This window comes from Poecilia latipinna, unplaced genomic scaffold (assembly GCF_001443285.1).
Source record: "Poecilia latipinna isolate Pla-1442-1.1 unplaced genomic scaffold, P_latipinna-1.0 Scaffold1808, whole genome shotgun sequence".
Lineage (NCBI taxonomy): Eukaryota > Metazoa > Chordata > Actinopteri > Cyprinodontiformes > Poeciliidae > Poecilia > Poecilia latipinna.
Window position 1 is genome coordinate 255222 of NW_015114424.1, and position 15093 is coordinate 270314.

Genomic DNA, 15093 nt, shown 5'->3' on the forward strand with positions numbered 1-15093 from the left:
AGAATAATTTAGACAAGATTGATAACATTTAGACTTGTTAAATCAAGAAATAATTATCCAGCCTAGTGTCTTTAAGCACAGTATATGAAGCTTATTATCATCTTTGTTATTTAAAATAACATAAAAAATAGTACTTTCTGTGCTATATTTGGCATTATTACCAGTCCGAGGTTAACAGATTAACAGTTTAATCCCCCAATAATACCAAATTATGTTGAGGCCAAAAGATTTGAAATACCCTATTTTAATTTTTGACTTTGTATAATTTCTTCTAATTACTAATTACTATACATTGAATTACTATAAGTTAATTCAAAAATAAAAACAGATGGGTGAAATATTTAACTCTGTACACATCAAATATCAAGCATTATCTAAATATGAAATCATTTTAAAAGAACTCAACCTTTTTTGAACTTCAGAATGGTATTTTCTCTGTACTGACAGTTAAGCCCACATTCTTCATACCCTTGGCAGATATAGATTTAAAATTATTTCTATTCAACTAATAAGTTAGTTCCTAATAGCAAATAAGATTTTCTTTAAAATATTTACATTTTACTAAAAAAAAAAAAAAAAAAAAGAACTGCATGCCAAAAAACATTTATTCTGCTTACAATACAATGTAAAAATCATGAGCATTGCAACAGTCAAACCTTTCTGATAATGGTGACTAGTTTTTTTGCTTTTGTTATGACTGGCAATCTGACTACATATGATTGGTGGCGAGTCTATGAGCTTGGAAGGCCTTCTTGCCATCAGCATAATCTTACTTTCACTCCACAGATTATGTCCCAAAGTCATGGAGGGTGTCTGGCTGGGTCACTCCAGGATAGAAATTTGACTTCCAGTTGAAAAGAAACATGTTAGTAAATGTGTAGCTGACACAAGGGTGAACATTTCTGGGCTTAACTGTATCCAGACATGTAGTATGATAAAAAGAAACTCAAGACTTGTAAATACCACACAGAAGCCCTATTTTAGAAACAGATCAAAAATTAAAATGTGCCACAATGACCATAATTTTCAGTTACAACTTTTATGCTTCTTTGGCAATATCTAATCAATATCTCACGCAGTGGAGTGATTCACGGTTGTGGTGGAATTCTGATTTGAGAAATATGCTGCTGTATTCTGACTGATTTTTCTGAAGTGATATGTAAATCTACATGCTCTAGAAAACGTTAAGCACCAAAACATTAGGTCTCCCATGAATATATTTCATCTTTGTTAGCACAAGCTGTTTTGATGCATGCATCAAGAAAGGCTGCCCTTGCCCCGACTTGTTATGAGCGGTGCAGCCTCGAAGCCAGCCGCAACCTGCCCTCCGCCGTGAAGGAAGCAAGCCTCTTTCTTTGCCTCGATAACACGTGAAAACATGAATAATGAAAACAGACAGAGATGTAGTGTAAATAGGAAACTGCAGATAGCTGCCTCGCTATCGCCAACCTTCTCCCTCCCACACAGCTCAAGAGGTAGTGTCACCTTAGCTTCCTTCTCTGTGGCTAAGCTATAGGAAGAGAGAAGGTACTGCTGGGTTCGTGGGTAACGGGCCACCACTGTTAATGGGGTTGCTCTTTGAAAACATCACTACACAAGTAAACGGGGCACTCCGCTGTGAATTAAGTGCAGCGAAAGTTTGAGTAAAAGTAACACGGTGGGTAAAGGTTACAGGCAGAAGGTCTTTTTTGTGTAAACAGCAGCCGGTGCACAGGTTCACTGAAAGAGATGCTGTGTTGTATTGAAAACGCCTCATTACTCCCCTTCACATTCTCTTTGCCTTATATAGTGTAGCTATGCGCCCTTGAAAAAGAGACGCCAATTAATTCTTTGCGTTGCGCGTGCAAATAGATTTTTCAATATTCTCATCATAAAAGAGCAATTATAAATCCATGATTCATATGCACAGTCTATTTGAAGCAGCTAGCTGTGTCCATTGTCAGTTGTCAGCAAAGAGGATAAACCATGAAAAGGCCTAATCCTGCTACGAGCAGCAGGCTTTAATGAGCAGCCTGTCTCTGGTAGACCCATGCGATACCCTGGCTGGGGCCAAACCCATGCAACATAGAGGTCAGTTCCTAATGGAGGGCTCTGTGGCTTCCCCTCTGGAGAAGGGTGGAACCCACTTGCGTTGACCTGTTAAGTCAAGTTGCTCTCCTCTGACCCTCCAAAAATATGCCTGGATGTGGGAGACTGTCAGGGAAAAAAAAAATAAAATACGGCACAAACGGCCATGCCGCCTGCAGGCAATGAGGCTCACAAGAAAATGAAAGAAGGTAAAAAGAAAATGCCAGCTTAGAACAGGAGACTGGAGCCTGTGAAAGATGTAAATTCAAAGCAAAAGGAGCAGAACTTTAACCTATTGGCTATTATGCACCAAGTGAAACAGAGCTGCCGCTTGGAATTAAGGGACAATGTGGAGTTCAGGCCAGGGGCATTTAACCAATGGACATGTAGTGTATCAGATCCCAATCTTAATGACATCAGTGACCGAAGCTTTGCAGAAACTCTGATCTCTGCTGGCATAAAGAAAGGGTCACGGCCAGAGGGGATTAGTGATATATATGGAATAAGTGGAAAAAAAAGAAAAACATAGAAAAGAAAGCATAATGAAAAGTGGTTATGAGAAACCAGGGGGAATATTATTGCTGCACTACCGCAAGATGCAGAAGGGGAGGAAAGAGCCGTGCAAATAGTCATGGGATTGCAAAGTCAATAATACGTGCAATCTTCACAGACAGAAAGCTATAATCAACAAGAATCTATATTGAGGGTGAATGCCAGAGTTTTTCAAAATGTCACCAGAGTGTGTTTGCAGAAGGGCAGAAATGACATATGAAAAGCAGGAAGGTGAGAAGGAGCGAGAGACAGACGGCAGGACACAGAAACCAAGGCAAAATGTGTCACTGCTCTGAGATCACGCCCCGCCTCGGCCTCTCCCTCTTGATGAACCGAAAAGGGTCTGCATTTCTACCACTAAAAATTCATCCGTTAACAAGACAGCAGCTACCCTGAACATCGCAACTGAAGAAAAAAAAAGAGAAAAAAAAAAAAAAAAAAGAATTGTGAAGATACTTTCAACTGGCTGTTTCAGCAATGATAAAATTGCAATATTCTTGGTGCAGTGCTACAAAGTACAATACCAGGAAGAAAGCAGCATCTGAAAACTGGGTGATTGGGGAGGAAGTGGGGTTGTTGTGAATATAAGCACTTAAGGTTGAGTCATTTGAGGGATATAGATATTTTCCATTTTCAACTCTGACAAAAATGCAATGAAATAGGGGGGCTATTTTCCCCTTTTCGATTTCAGTCTCATAAATCCTTTTCAAGCGCAATTCCCATTCTTCTTTTGAGGTCTTTTAAGTCATTATAAATGTTTTCTCTTTCCCTCTCTTTTCTGTCTGTCGCTCTCCTTCCCTGTCCCCAGCTTTAGTCTTTCTTGAATAAAATAAGTGGAGATTTGCTGGAAATCAGCGGCTTTTGTGTGTGGCTGCAGGAGCATAGTGAAATGTTTGGACACTAATACCCATTCATTTCGGTAGTGCCATAAATAAAAGCTGCCAGCTATGCGGCTGCCGTGAAGTGGTATTCTTTGGTGCCCAGCGGGATGTCCTGTTCACATTAGCACAGCAGGGAAAACTGGCCGGAACAGCCAGACAACTAAATCAAGACATTGTCAACTTCTGACAAAATTGCTAAGGGGGAAAGCTGGTTTTAAGAGTGGTTGTGCATGAATGCTTGTATGCATGTTGGAGTGTGTGTGCGTGCGCGCGTGTGTGTGTGTGTGTGTGTGTGTGTGTGTGTATTTATGTAACACACAAACATAGATGACTGGTAGAGCAAAAGAATGATAAAAACAGAAGGTGCAAGAGGGGGTACAGATAGATTTTTTTCCAAACTTTTGGAATATTATGCCACATAATTTCTACCTGAGTAACATCACAGGGCAGATATAAATGAGGAAGTGTTGGTGGACTGAAGACAAGAGAATTTAGCTGCAGAAATTAAGTCTAAACAACCACAAAGACTCATCTCCTGGTGTGATTTTCTCTCTTGAATCCATTTGAGAGTGCTTATCAAAATCAATTTTCCAATATGTGCCTTGCAGAGGAATTCAAACTTGTTTATGCGTTCATCAAATTCTAACAACAAACTTTATGTATTTATTTGGTATTTATGTGGCAGATCAACACAAAGTAGTGCAGATTTGTGAAATGCAAGGCAAATTCCACACAGTTTTAAAATCTTTTGCAAATAAAAAGTGTGCCCTGCATTTATAATCAGACCCCTTTACTATGAGGCTCCTAAGTAAAGTCCAGTGCCACCAGCGCCTTTCAGAAGTCACATAATTTGTCAATATATTGCACATGGGGTTAAGGCATTCTCAGTATTAATACATCCGTTCTGTGAATGCTTCAAAGGTTTGTTAGAAACCATCAGTGAACAAGCATGGAGACCAAGGGACAGAGCAAGCATGTCGGGGATGACACTGTGAGGAGTTCAAAGCAGTTTTAGGTTATAAAACAATATTCTAACATTTAAATATCCCGGAGACTATGGTTTGATCCGTCATCTGTAAACAAACACAGAAGACTATGGCTATGCTTTGGGCCTACATACAAACCACTGTGTCACAGAAAATATGGAGGTGGAAGAATTATGCTGGGGGAATGCTTTCTTTACTTGAAGGGCAACCTTAGAGCAGGATAACAATGCCAAACAATCCTAAAATAATCAGTTGAATGGTTTAGATCAAACATATTTGTGCATTAGAAAAGACAAAAAAAAAAAAAAAAAAAAAAGGTCCAAATCCAAGTCATACCAAAACTGTGTAGCAAGTCTCTAAAATTGATGTTCAGTAAGGTTCCCAATATGTTTTTCCAAACTGTGCCAGTTTGGAAAAAAGAGAGTGCAAAAATATTAATGTTGTTAATAAACATGGAGACATATCCTGAAGATTTATAGCTGCAAATATAGTGAGGTGTGCTTCTTTGAAGTATGCCTATTTACTGCATTTAATGTTTATTTTACCAGGTATAATATTTTATCACTGACTTTATAATCAGGATAAATAAATACAAGTACATATCTTAGTTTTCATATTTTATTTGTAAAAAACATTGAAAATCACATGTCTTTCTATTTCATAACTATGTTGTCCTTTGTCAATCATATAATATTCCAATAAAATACATTGAAGTGCAAGTTCGTGAAATTATGGCAAAAAAAAAAAAAGTCCAGAGGCTAACGTATACTTTAAATGTTCAATTTATGTTTTAATATTAATATGCTTGAAACCATTAACCTTTCTAAAATCAGGATACTCAATTTCTGATGAAAGTGGTTGCTTGTTAATACCACCAATAAAACGTATTGCAAGACTAATCTAGTTACAAATAATTGCTATTCCTAAAAACAAAGAAAAAGAAAGCATTCATGTGGTAGAAAAAGTCATAACGTGTGCTTAGCTAAACCCACTCCCTGCCTACAGTTACATTTGCAGGTGGTCAATTTCAATTGCCTAGTCTCCACAGAGGTTAACTCTTGGTGAGTGCTAAAAGCTGAAGGTTTGAAATGGAGTCCTATTATCAGTCGAGGCCTTAATGCCAACAAGGCTCAGACAATGACAACCTTGACCTCAGCTAAGTACACAGCACAGCAAGAACTCTCGGATATGCTGCCCAGAACAATGTAAGGGGAGAGGAGTAGTGCTGAGCCAGGGCCACAGCTGGGCCATGCCATGCCTGTGGGCCTGCCATTTTGATTAGGGGTAAGTACGCCTTTTATCATAGTTAGACTGAAAAGGAGGGGAACACAGAAAGGGTGGAGTTTCTATTCATATCTCTGTTCTTAATAAACCCTGCTTGACAACGAAGTGGTTCAGCACCTCCCTGCAATTGGGAAATGAACCGTTCCAGTGCATGTCAGGGGTCTGACATCCACTCCAGACTCTATATGAAGTTTGGCAATGCCACACTGAGGTTGCAGAACACTACCCCTTCTTCTGGTGTTCTGTGGATTGAAGATGAGAACAGTACTGCTGCTGCAGCCTCTAAGTTAGAGCCTTTGCTGTAGGGTTCAGTGGACCTTGCGAAAACACCAGTGAATCTGTCGCCATCGTCATCTCCTGGGAAAAAGCTGGCCGGCCACTTCTGAAGCTCCAGTGACTCGGGGCTTGAACCCTGCTGCTCTCCATTCCCTACCCTACGCTGCCACTGGGAATCCGTGACCTCAGGTTCATCAGGAATCACACAGTTTCCAAAAGCAAAAGCTGGCTCTCTCATGTTTTTAAGCTGTGCTGTGCTCTCCACTGGCTCTGTGCAAACTACTCTTTCGTTATCTATTGTTGGAGATGCAGGCATTTTGTATGAAATTATTTTTTAAAAACCATTTACATCACTTTTAAACACATCTAAGTAACCCTGTCAAAAATGCAGCAACATGTTTTTAAAGATTTGATGATATTGTAATAGCTTTCTTACTGCAACCAAGCCCAGATGGCTCTTAATTGGTTGGGAAAGGAAGCAAAAGGTCTTTTTTTTTAGGCACGAGTGAGTGTGTGATTGTTGCTGCAGAACTGCTGCTGTGAAAGGCTGGCTGCATGTTATGGAGATGGAACAGTGAGAGCACAGGTCACGTCAGGGAAACGTTGGGGGTGTGCAATGTGTGTTTATTGGGAGGATGTGCTAAATGAAAGACTGTTTTGAATGGGGTAAAGAGGATACAGTGAGTCAGTTAACTGTAAATGAATAAAAAAAAATAACAATGACCACCTGCTTTGTTAAATAAGTGTCATGGCATACCAATATAATTTGTTTCTCTAAACATGAGGTTTTGGAAAGAAAAAAAAAAAAAAACTTTTACAAAGGAATGTGGTTAAAATGAAAATTATGTATGTCCATTGAATACAAGTTTATTGGTAATTTTCTATCGTCATGTGAAGCTTTGCATACCATCTGATGTTTTCAAATTTTGCTATATGACATATGAAATGTATTTATTGAATTTTCTGATATACACAAATTTATATGCAATTGTGACGCTTGGGAAAAATTTAGCCAGAAACAAAAATAAAAAAAGTTTAAATATGGATTTAAAAATCCAGTCTAACCAATTTCCTTCGAAAGTTGGCTAACTTGTAAATGAATTCCACATGTGTATCTCAGTTTAGGTAGAACTGTTCTGTGAAGTCTTTGGATGCTTGTTTAGCATAATAAAAAAGGGGGACAAATCAGACAGTTCAGGGTTAATGTTGCACAGGAGTTTAAAGCATATAATAAAACAATGTTCCAAGCACTTAGGAAGAGGATGAGCCAACTACAAAACATAGTGAGACATGGGAGCCCACCTAAACTAGCAAGGAAAGGTTTTCGAAGCAATAATAAAACAATTTTAAATCGGGAAAAGCTCAAGAAATCAACATCTCGGGTGAGGAAATATTTTGGCATGATACATTAAACACTGAAATTGTAAACTGGCAAAATATTAAAACGATCAAGTGTAATAGCATATTATCATGAGTTATATGATATGAGGAAAACATGCAACAATACTGGTGGATGTGTTGTTCACAAGTACCAGTCCTGTCATTAACCTGCAATGACAGGACTTGCGTACAGTGTATCACAACTATAAATGTGCAATATATTTTGCAGTCTTTGGGTACCATAGCAAAATTCCTAAAGAGGACAGCAAATTAAATATTTTACCCTTCCTAAAAAACATAGCATGCTTTAACTCAACACTTATCTTGATAATAATAATACAGCATAAGTCTTTTTGCTAAAGAAAGAAAAAAAAAACATATATTTAGGTTGCAATCTATACATAGGGAGTAGGAACCACTGCAAAGATGAAGACCTAACACTTGTGCAACACCTTCTGACTAGATGTCTTTATGAGCATGAGACAAAATTAAGTTGTGTCAAAATGTCAGGCCAAGGGAGAGGTTGAGGTAGACATCAAATCAACAGCGGTCCGATACAGGATCCCATTATCAGTGACACTACATGGGTGCCCCCCAGCCAAAAGTCCCCTGCACCCGAGAAGTTAAGGTGTTGCTTGATTCATTAGTGCCCGTGTCTGAGCCGAGGTGACGGCTCCCTCATCGTCCAAAGAGGGGTGAGAACTGGAATGTCTTTTCTTTCTGTCAACACTGTGTCACTTTAATTTCTTTCTCTGACGCCCCGCCCTGACACATGGAAAGGTTTGACCGAGCACCATAGCAAAGGATCATAGGAGAGTCCTATTTAAAGGGAGTGGTTGACACTGTTGACATTTCATTCTTGCTCTACCTTCTAGCATCACCCTGTCTTGTAAAAAGAACAACATTGCATTAAAGGATACATTTGTTCTTTGAAATATCTGATAATGATAATTATTATTTTAGAAAAACTGACTAGATAGTATCTTGTGATTTTCTGAATGCGATCACAGATGGCTGGGGGAGATATACTAAAATATTTGCAATAATTCAAATTAAAGATGTAATCTCAGGGATAAAAGAAAAAGATTTGTCCAGGAAATATATACACATATATATACCAAACTTGCAACTGAATACAATTGTACAAAAGAGCATATTGTAATACCTGTTATTGTCTAGCATTTGTGTTGAAGTATTTACAGTATGAAATCACCCATAACACATAATAGCTGTCAATGGATGCACAGTGCTAATAATGTAATGTGCCCCTCCCTATGGGAGCTGATCTCCTCATCTGGGTCACAGTGAGTATTAAAAGGGTTAAGGGTGCACAGTAAATTTATTGTGGGTCTTCCAGCACCAATGTGCTGGAGCACTAATGGATGACCTTGGGGTTTGGCTGTTCCAGACTTGAGGAGATCATGTCTCACCACCTCCCTACCAATAGGATGACCCTGGCTCCTCTCTGCCCCCAGCCTCAACCTTTAACTCGATGATCTTTGACCAAATTATTAAGCAGACACCTGCTTTCCGGTCTATGCTGAGTGAGAGGAGAAGTCGCTCTAAGTTACTCTATTTTAATGTATACGTGCGAATCAACAGTGTAAATTTCACCCCGTAAGCCAGACTTTCAATGGTGTAAACTAAAGAGGATATTGTTGAAACTTTGCTTTTGTAATCTATTTAGGATCTATTTTGAATATAACACTCCCATTTGTCGTCATAAAATACTGTTGATTTATTGCAACATTAGGACCGCACAATGCTGCATATAATTTATAAGGACAGGTCCCCAAATGAGGGGACAAGTATTTGCAGGAGATAAAGTCGAGCCCTGCGGCTAATGACTTCAGTGAAATTGCTTCCTGTTACTGAAATGCATGTACCTTTTGGGTAAAGTTCCACAAAGCAAACATACATACAGAGGTGTGACCTAATGTTCATTTCTTTTTATAACAAATTAACTCAATTCAGTAGCCTTTGAGGTTAGTTTATATCAATTTCCAGGGTTCTCCGTTATCTTTTGTCTCGTTTTACTAAGATAATTCAGAATGCCTAAATTTATTATCCAAAAACTACAAACTAAAAAATGACAGAGAGAGGGAGAAATAAAAGATATGTAAAAGTAAGAACAGAATAAATTAAGAAAAGAAGGAATAGATAGGCAGATGGGTGAAAGGGTGGGTAATGACAACAATTATGGATGGATGTGTGAGTGTATGTGCGTGTGGGTGGATGGATGGATACAAGTTTTAAGGAATGAGTAAAAAATTATGGAAACAAACTATTTTTTATGTTCTCTATTTTTTTACATAATTATTCCAAAATAAATCCACATGGATTTCCAGATAGTTTTATCCCTGTTAATGTTTAGCACAAAATAAAAGTAAAAGAGTGTTATTTTTTGTTTTTCTTTTTTGCCTCCTTGGATGGAAAATGAAACAAATGACCTATCCATTCTATGCACATATTAACCCCTCAAAAAGAAGAAGGAGAAGATCATTTTACTATTGTACCAAGTCTAACTAATGGACTTCATCTTGTCAAGGGCACTGAGGCACAGAGAGGTGCCCCAAAGACTTCTTTGGACCTCAGGGATTAGTATGTGTCAAATTTGAGGGGGAAAATGGGAAAGAGAGGAAAAAATGCTGCCATTAAGGTATAGCTTGGAAATGACTCTGACCCAGTGCTGCCATCTTGCATTGTCACACCATCTGCACAAATGTGAACTTTGCCTTTAAATCCTGGCTTCTCAATTAACATGTCCAGCTGGGTGGAGAATTCCGTCAGCTCCCTAATATCATTACTGCCACAGCAGACTGTGATATAAATATTAAAAAAGTGCCCAGAGCTCTTTCCTTGCTATAGGACAGCTTCAGATTCTTAAGTTATAATAAAGTCAAGCCACACAGCAGGGGCACTGTGGAGCGGGAGGGTTTATTAGGGCTCCTGTGGACTGTAGGACAGAAAGGATAATGTTTTTTGTGCCATCTTCCTTTGTTTTTGTTGTTTTTACTGATGGGAGCATCTTAGATACCTATATGGTAAAACAACACATCCTGCAAAGCTCAACAATGGCAAAGACTCAAGCTTCTTTGAGATATTCTTGTGGTCACAGACAAAGAGCGTTTACAAAGCATCAGGTTTTCTTCCAAAACGCAAGCTGTGTGGTCTTTGTGATAGCCCCATTACAGCTTGAAGGACTCTTACTTTAGGCTGTATGTCTGCATGTCTCTCTGTGTGTTTGCTTGTATGGATAACTGTACTCTCCAGAAAGGGAGATCTTAAGAGGAAGTCTTTGAATGTAGGACATTGGCGCAGTAGCGGTTAATCTTCCCCCACGGCTTTACAGACGGCTGTGGATTTAGGAAGCTGGCATCATAACTGACCGGTGCTGTTTGATTAGATAACAGAGGATCTACTGCAGGCATCAGTGGTCCGCCGTGCTGAAATGAAACAGTGTGCTCTCTGCCGGCTCTGCTTAGAACACGATGGGGATAATTCTTTGACAGTCAGAAGGCACGAGCTGCCAAGCAACATCCACCACAGATATGCTACAATCTCTGCAATGCTACGGACAGCACCAGCTTGTACCAGATGTTGGGAATTGGCTGTCACTTTGGCCATCACGGCTTGAGTCCTACAGATCTACTTGAGACACGCATGCAGGATAGCAACTGGGCAAAAAAGAAAGGGGAATTATAGTAAATACTGCATTATAACAAATAATTTTGCCAATATGAGATTCTAGAGGTAGAGCAAAAATACTGTCATTATTCAGTATCACAGCAGCAATGCCAAAATTGAAAAAAAAAAAAATAATAATAATAATAATAATCTATTTAACAGAGAAAAGCAAAAACTACTTAAGTAATTGAACATATTTATTATTACTAAAGGTGTTACTATAAATCAAACTCATTAGATAAGATGAGAAATTTTAGCAATAAAATAGCAGAAACTAAATATTGCCAATATCTCGAAGGGGTACTGCTGTGTGACTTGGTACTACATATATCCAAACGTCTATGATATCTCAGTAAAGAAGATACATAGTGAAAAGATGTTGCAATTTTGAAACATGATTTTTAAAAGTTTATGATACAATGATAATAACATCCCAAACCTTAATGCTGAGTACCTAAAAGACCAAATAAATAACATTATGTGACAGAAATTTGTAACTTCTGCAGACCCAAATAGAACATCATCATGCAAAGGAATCATTGGTGTTCCATTTTCATTTTTTATCCCATACAAATCCAGAAGATAAAAAAGATCGAAAAAATTATATGTTTGCCAACATTCCCTGTAAACCATTGCCAAGGGTGGAAGACAGATTTGATTTAAGGGATTAACAGATTGTTCTGAAAATGTTTTTCTGTGTTTCTCTCCACTTTGAGTGGATTTATTCTTGCAGTTTATAAAAAAGTGAAATACCTCAGTCATTTTATTACTGATCAAATCCACTCATCCATTAACTATCCCTATTTGTCCTTGTAGGGATCTGGTATCTGTCTCCAGCAGTCACTGGGTGAGCGGAGGGGTACAGCGGCTCTGTGCTGTTAGTCGTGATTTCAATTCAACTACCTACTTGTTGTAGCGCCCCTTTAATCAGGAGTTATGATTGCTATTGGAGGAGTGTTAAAACTTCTCTCCACAAATCGCATTTATTCACGACAGCCTTCAAAATCAACCATACATATTGCCATCATGTCTTTTTCATGTTGCAATTTTTCTGCGTCATGCCCTCCACTTTTCTGTCATCACATCTTCACCTTCATAGCACATCAATAATTTTTGGTAGAGAAGTTGAACCTGCTCCGCAATGCAGCACGGCTCAATGGACGATGAAACTTAAGAAGCTTGTCAAGTGTTTATATTTCAAAACAGGACTGCAAAAGTGAAGTTTGCATCCCACATTAAACTCCATTTTTGACTGTTTCTCTTTCCTATTTTGGGATACTTCCGTCATCTTTATTTCTGTCTGGCTCCAAAGGCTTAAATATGACCAACAGTGCCCTCTTCTGGATGGCAGCCACACTACAACAATGAAAGAAGGTCTTAGCATGGGTTTCAAACTCATTTTCATTTTGCACCATATAAAGATCATGAATGTCCTCAAAGGGCCAGTTGTTTCAAAATGTATTGATAAAATCCATTAACAAACTGTTAACATGAATAAATAGCTGTCTCTGCATTTGTTGAGTACTTCCTAAAATTAAACAATATTGAACATCTTTTCACAATCACAAATGTGAGGGACCAGATGGATAGGCCTGTAAGTGGATCAGTAACGGCACAAAACTGCACTTCAAGTCAGACGCCATCTAGGTAATGGTGGGGTATTGGTATGGGCTGGTATTTTGAAAGATGAGCTGGATGGAACTTTTCAGGTTGAATATGGGCTCAAAATTAACTCCCAAACCTACTGCTAGTTTAAAGAAGATATTTTCTTCAAGCAATGGTACAGGAAGAAGTCTGGATGTTCAAAAAGACAATTATTTTTATGCAAATTAATGCTCGATTACATACATCCAAGTATTCTTCTGCATAGCCAGTAAAGATGTTAAAAATGTAAAACTTATGACATGGCCCCCTTCCTCACCTGATCTGAACCCAATAGAGAACTTGCGAACAGTTCTTAAATGCGAGATTTACAGAGAAGGGAAAGCGTCCACCTCTCTGAAGTGTATCTTAGAAGCTATGGTTGGTCCTGTAAAGAGATCAAGAAACTGACAGACCCAATAAATAGAAGGCTTGTCACTGTTATTGAAAAGAAGGGTAGCTGCATTGGTCACAGACATTTTTGTGGTTGTTGAAATGTCTGAAAGTTTTGAGTTGCTTCTTATTCTCACTTGTTGAGGTTTATTAACATTTTGGTTTAACCAAGAGCATTGTAGTTGGTGATTAATGAAAACATTCCTCAAAAATAAGAATGGCCTGTGTAGCCATGGACTCAAGTCTGTTAATGGCAATTAATTGTTTGATTGAATGACCTGAACACAGGCAGTCAATTCCTGACCTGTTTCTTAAATGCAGATCAAATAACACAATGCCTTGAGGAATTAGTATGCATTATGGAGATTTATTAGCTTCAGTAATATTTTTTTTTACTTAATTGTTCAAACAATATTTAGCTCTAGTTCTTTAGATGCTTGGAAGGCCCACAGAAAAACTGAGTGATAAAGCTCAACCCTTGGCTGTACTGTGGTGGAGGCCCTTTGTCCCCTTGAACAAAATACACTCTGAGTACATGTGGGTGGATGTCACTTCAGATACAGATGCATTTGGGGTCTGCATGGGGGGATAATGTGCAACAATGATATCTTTGATCATTGTTAGAACTCCCCAACACAGGAACTGTGTCGAGTATGGTTATCATCAACCCATTTCTATTCCCCAAGCACAAATCATTTCATGGCTCCTTCATCCCATGTGCCAGAACTGGGTTTCAAAAGCAATTTCAGCTGAAAAATAAGGTGCTTTTCTTCAATTTTAAAGCCATTTGTATCAGGGTTGGTGTTGTTTACCTTGCTACTACATTGGTATTTACATACCTCTTTAAAGGAAAAAAAAATGGCTTTGTATGATTTATGGACTGCGGCAAGAGCACAATTTTCTGTGTCGTACACCTAATCTGAGAGGGTGTGGGGAAAGGTCACATTGGCCGTACAAATACTAAGGCTCTTCCATAGAGAGGGGGTGGATATTCATTTTCTTAAAAAAAAAAAAAAAATGTCAGTTAAGTCTGATTTATGATATGCAGAGCATACCAGTCTCAACTGAAGCTTTAGTTTCAACCTTACATCTGGACAGGTGAAACAGACAAATAAAGTAATAATAATAATAATAATAATAATTTAGCTCAAACTACGGTCTTTGATAACACAAGAAACTTAGGTCAGAATGGTGCATGCTGTAAGTTTGTCTTTTTATATAACTTTCTGCAGACAATAATTACAGACAAGAACAAACAAGAAACACTGTGATATGCTGTCAGGTGTTAGGATCAATGCCATGTTTCAGAGTAGTAACCTTTAGCCTCCCCCTTGACTCCTGTGCGATATGATACCATGGGACTGACAAAGCTGGAAAATACATTTTCATGTACTTAGAGAACATGACACCACTATGAGGACTTCTTTTTTTCCGACATAATTTTTCACAGATATATTTCCTCTAAAGCATCTGGCATGAATTTGATCTGCACAACAAAGAAGAACAAGCCTTGTTGTATCAGTGTTTAGAAGTAATTCCCTACAAAGATAAAGACCTGCCTTGGGTGGTGTTTACAGCCTATCCAGTCAATTATCAGGGTACGGCAGTGTCCATTAAAAACGGACACTGTCAGGTGGATCTTTATTAATATTTATATGAGCTTCACATGCCATAGTGTAGCTGTGAGGCAAGGACGGTTGTTTTGTCTGCAGAGAACAAAAGGAAGACTCCCAAAAAGGTCAGCCAATTTACTGAACTGCTAAAATGCAAGCCACAATAACAAGGAACATTCCAATCAAGATATTGCTCAAATGACATCACTGAAAATAACACTGCAGTTTGATTTATTGTATATTTATGTCACTCGAACCTGGGTTTAACTGCTGTGTTTTAAAAAGGTTAGAAAAGATCACCCACCATTGTCTTAAAGAGGACATTGGTGCTCA